This window comes from Cicer arietinum, chromosome 5 (assembly GCF_000331145.2).
Source record: "Cicer arietinum cultivar CDC Frontier isolate Library 1 chromosome 5, Cicar.CDCFrontier_v2.0, whole genome shotgun sequence".
Lineage (NCBI taxonomy): Eukaryota > Viridiplantae > Streptophyta > Magnoliopsida > Fabales > Fabaceae > Cicer > Cicer arietinum.
In genome coordinates, this window is record NC_021164.2 from 70,747,433 (window position 1) to 70,753,326 (window position 5,894).

Below are 5,894 nucleotides of genomic sequence, written 5' to 3' on the forward strand. Positions count from 1 at the left end.
AGTTGGTAATATCTTACTAGACGTATAAGTGTAATATATGAGTAATATATGGATTTATATATATATATATATATATATATATATATATATATATATTTCTTTTCTAATTTTTTATTTTAAAAATGCACTACTTTGAAATTTAATATATTTGTTATTATATTTATGTAATTTAAAATCAGTTAAAAAAGTAAAATTTAAAAGTTTTATATTTTATATTATGTGATATCATAATTTAAAATTATATTTATTTAATTTTAAATAATAATTTAATCATTTATTTCAACAATATTATCATCTTTTACAAAAAAACCATCCAAATTTTTAAATAAAATTCATAAAATTAAATATAATCTTCAATATAATGCAAATTTCATCAAATTCATAACTCAAATATTCAAATAAACTATTTTTTTTTTTATTTAGTAAATTTGATGTTGTTGGAGATAGAAATATGAATTTATTTGAATATTTTAGTTATACATTCGATAAATATATGAATTTTCTTGAAATTAATATTGAATTTTATGGTTTTTGTTTGAAAATTTTGATAAATTTTCTAAATTTTTGTAAAGAAAAGACAAAATTGTTGACATCTTAAGATATAAATAATTAAAATGTTACTTAAAATTAAATAAAAGACTAAATTAATAAAAAGAAAAAAAAATAAAAGATTAAAGTGTTACCTGAAATTAAATTAAGATACCGCAAAAGTAATTAAATCTATTTTATATATGTAGAAATTATGTTATATTTTTTATGAATCTAATTTTTTAAAATAATTATTAAATGGGTTATTCTAATGAAAACTTAATAATAAGTGTAACAACAACTTTTGATTGAAGAGAAAATTAAATGCAGTCATACAATAAAAATAGACATAATGTTTTTAGCATGCATAATTAAATAAAGAGATTTACCTCAATACGAAAAAACTGATTATAGACTTACAAGTTTTGTCTTTTACCAAATAATATATATATATAACATAATAAAATCATAGTAAACATAGCAAAATTAAAAGATAATGCATATTAAATTTCGTCGTCAAAAAATGACTAATAAAAATAATGCATATTATGATGTGTTTGTAGTTTAAATTTTGCGCTTATACAAATTTAAAGAATTAGACATGCTTTAGATTCCTTCTGTCTTTCACAAAAGGCACATGTTTTATAATTTGACCTCTTACAATTATGTTTTAGTTTTGATCTTCTAATGTTTTGCTTGTTGATCTTCTAGATTTGATTATCCTCAGCCAACATTTCAGAAATTGATGAATATTAAATTTCGTCGTCAAAAAATGACTAATATAAAGATAATAAGGATGTATAATAAAATGTCATAATAAAAATAATAAGGATCTAAATACATCAACAACAAAAAAATCTTTAATTTAATACATTTTGTTTGTTTAATTTAATTAATTTTATTTTATCAATATAATTTATTTTATTATTATTATTAATAATTTTTATTTATTTGATTCAGAGAGAAAATAGGAAGAAGTCATTAACAAAATATATATTTAAATTGCTAATTTATCTGTAAAATATAAAATTATTGTTAAAATAATTTAAATTTATCTACAAAATAGGAGATAGTTGTTAAAATAATATAACATGTTGTTTTGTATGTTCTGACACATCTAGATAATTGCATTTTTTTTCTTCAATTTAATTTAATTTATTAATAATATTTTGTTTTTTTAAATATTAAAAATATTTTTATTTTATTAAATAAATAATTTTCTAATTGCAAAAATGAGAAGAAAAAGCAATTAGACATATGTACATTTAAAAATAATTCCTTCAGCTTGTCGCATGACAAACTTGCGATCAACCGTTGGAATTTAAAAATATAACATTTTAGTATTATTTTTTAAAAGTGTGACAGTTTGATAAAAAAAAAGGGAATATAAAAAAAATCCTAATATATGAGCAATATATTTATTATTATATATATGTAATTTAAAGATAGTGTCAAAAAAACTAAAACTTAAAAGTTTCACCAACATTAATATTTTATACATGTACAACAATAGAGTTATGTTATATTTTTGATGAATCTAGTTTTTTTTAAATAATTGTTAAATGGGTTATATGAATTAAAAAATTTATTAAGTGTAACAATAACTTTTGATTGAAGAGAAAATTAAATGTGATGACAATAAAAATAGACATAATGTTTCTACACACAGAATTAAATAAGGAGACCGATTCTAGACTTACAAGTTTTATCTTTTATAAGAGAACAAATATATATAAGTTATATGATAATATAATCATAGTAAATATAACAAAATTAAAAGACAATGCATATTAAATTTCGTCGTACGTCAAAATAATATGAAATAATGACTAAGAAAATGATAAGGATGTATAATGAAATGTTAGAATAAAAATGTGAACTATTTGTTCTCCCTAATAAAAATGTACATTCATTTTCATATATCAAGAGTTACATGTTATATTTTGACAATATTACTAATTATTATTATAATAAATGAGAATAAGGATGTTGAAGAAGAATTGAGAAAAACAAAGAGTCCTAGAGCATGAGTGAATAAATTAAAATTAAAATTCCAATAACTCCAAATTATTTATTTCAATCTCTTCCAAATAAAATGACTATACTTATTGTGGTCTGAATATATGGCTTTTGCATCTCAATCTTTATATGAAAAAAACTAAAGGAACTTGAAAGGGAATATTTAAAGTTTAAACAAATGCAAATAAAAAAACTACTTCTCAAACTCTAAAAAGGATAATTGAAATATTTTATATGCATTGAAAAATTGAAATACATTTATTCAAAAATGTATTAGAATATTGCAAATACTATTATTTAATTAGGTAAAAGAATACAATATAAACAAATATACTATTATTTAATTAGGTAAAAGAATACAATATAAACAAATAAATATTTTTTTACTGTGTCACTGAAAATTACACAAACAAATAATCGTAAGATGTTGGTAGTGTAAAATTTTCCACGCACATAATGTATAGAAATTATACTAAGTTATAAAATGCTTATTTAGTTTTGTTGTCTGTCAAAGTTCAAATTTCTGTTATTTTTTAAAATAAAGGGGCATAATATTACATTTAAAAATTGATCCCACTAATATCTTCTTCTTTTTTCATTCATAAATTGGGAGGATCTCAATATTAATGTTTGAAAGGGCTATGCAGTTATTAATTATTTATATCTATTAGAGATAAAAAAACTACAAAAGTAATTGACTTTATTTCTTTAAATTTAAAAAATGCGGTTCACTATAGAGGATGGCAAACATTCACAACAAGACATGCACACATTTGCTTTTAAAAGGTATTTTAACGTATTAAAATAATCAAACATATAAATAATGTTTAAAGATTTGTGTATTTAATTTCTTAAAAGTTTAAAAAGTATTATTTTAATTGTAATTTTATATTTTTTTAATATGTGTCTTATAACATTTTGTTAGCAAAATGAATGTTTGAAAAACAGGATAAAAGAGTAAAATACTAAGCAATAATAGTATTTAAAGTTTTTTGTCAACAAAAAATTGTAATACCTAAATTTAAATAAATTATATATATTTCTTAGTTTTGTGACTAGATCTACTATGACTAGATCAATTTCATGCATGATTTTTTCAAAACTAAGCAAATATTTCGGATAAATTGCGGCAGCATGCCTATAAAAATGAACCTAAAATATTAGTGAAAATATTTTATTTAAAAGGAAAATAGACGACCCACTCATAAAAAACCTTGAGATTTATTCACATCGGTTGGAGATATATTTTTTATTCAATTGCAATTGGTGTTTTCCAAACATTACCTAATATTTAAAAACTTAATTTCCCATTGAACTTTAACTTATTCTTATATACGTAATCTGTAAACAATATTTCGTCTTCCTTTGCATGACCGCGAGAGTCTCCCCACGTAGGACATAAGTAGTATTTCTTATCCTTCAATAAATTCTACATATTTTACTCCATCCTTCTGACTATTCCTATACTACATTTTAGTTGAGTTTATATCTTGAGCTGATTTGCATAACCAGTCTCCACCAAAAGATACACCAACTAAAAGTTGATATAATCAAATATAAATTTTTGACATTAATACAATACATCATACGTGTCCCAAGTATTATGTGTAGTATTTATCCATTTTAAATGATTTTAGAACAAATATTATAGGGATATTTTTGTAACACAAATACGAATTTATATCATTAATTAATTAGAGCATTTTATTAACCACAAAAAATACTTGTTATTAAGGAATTATCTAACATATATTTTATTAATAATTTAGACTCTTCGTTAATCATTAAAATACAAGTTATTAATTACTTATAGTACTTTTTAACACAATAAATTAATATTTTGAATTTGAATAATTAATAAAATATATATTAAATAAGTGGTTAATCACTTATATTTTGTAGTGGTTAATAAAATATTTTTTAATAATTAATAAAATATTATTTTTTGAAAGAAAAAAAAACTCTATTGTTACACATTAAAAAAGAAAGATTTTTTTTAAGATACTTTGAAAGGTTTATGGTAATTTACTAATCTTTCATTAAAAATTAACCACATAAATAAAATTGTATGTGTGATAAATATTTTAATTTAGAATACTATTTACAAATAAATTTAATTAAGTGGCAAATTTTGTATTGATTGTTGTCCATATTTTTTAAAAAACAACCTAGATCTATAAAGAACTGTTGCATATAATTTTGGTATTTTAAAAAAAAATGATTTTGCTGCTTGGTGTGAAGTTTTGTGTGAAGATAATAGTTTTGATGCTTTGGAAATTGTAATGTCCAATGAAACAATGCGGTCGGTTAAATGAGCATGAGATAGCTTGTTAGTCGGTGGAAAGAAACGGCGTTAAAAGATGCAGTAAATGGAGTTTGCGTAAAACATGGCATAGACATAACGTTTGCCGTTATCCCAACGACGACACCGAGAAAAGAAGTCAAAGAAGCGATGATTAATGATTTCAGAGCATTGTTGGGTTTTGGCGGTTAGTTAGGGTTTAATAGTTTACAATTTAATTAATTTAATTAAGAGAGAGAGAGAGAGAGTATGTACTACGTATGTAGTAGAAAAAAGGATTCGTTTTCTCTTACGTTATTATGTAGAGCACCAACTACGCCTTTCGTTTCTTACTACGTTTGCTGTCGTCGCCCCACACTCTCTCTAACTGTCTCTTCTTCGCACTTTAACTTTCGTTTATGCACCGATTGGTAGGTTTTCCTTTTTCATTTTCTTCTTCACATTTCTTCCATTTATTGATTCGCTTTTCGCATTTGCATTTATTAGGTTTTTCCTTATGAGGTTCTTCGTAAATGCTTTCTGAATTGGGGATTAGGGTTTTCCGTTGCCCTAATTTTAGCTCAATGTATGCCACTCGGACGAGTTTTCTCGAATTTCTTGTGGTTTTTGCGTTCTAGATTTGCTGCGGTGCCAATGTGTTTTACTGTGATTAATCATTTTCCTTTTTTACTATTCGAAATAAGTTGTTCCGGTCGGGTTTGGTTGATCCGATTACTGTTTGATTTGATGGTTGGGGAAATAGGAGGGGTGATTGAGAAAATATATAGGTTTTAGGGTTTCTTTACTTGCATCTTTCTTTTTGCTGTGTAATATAACAGTTAGATAAGCTATTTTGGGCGCACTCTTGTGTGTGAAGAAATCTAATTTTTTTACTCGGTTCGATTTGCTTCTGTTGTTTCTTGATGTATGAGCTCTTGGGTGGTGTGCTTAAGTTTCCCTATTTTTCAGTTTAATGAACTTTGGTATGTAACACTGCTTTCACTTGTATTGGCGCACCAATGACTACTTTTTCGGCAGCATTTTAATGTACAATGTATATGTCATG

General features: G+C 23.4%; 1 protein-coding gene across 1 annotated transcript in view; it reads left to right on the top strand.

The window, feature by feature from the left end:
* The first annotated feature begins 4,981 nt into the window (after nt 1-4,981).
* The window catches only part of LOC101511897 (uncharacterized), a 3,674-nt gene continuing 2,761 nt past the window's right edge, over nt 4,982-5,894 (top strand). The window contains exon 1 of the mRNA XM_004502961.3: nt 4,982-5,259. The gene's annotated coding sequence lies outside the window, so the exon portion shown is untranslated. The remainder of the gene's footprint in view (nt 5,260-5,894) is intronic.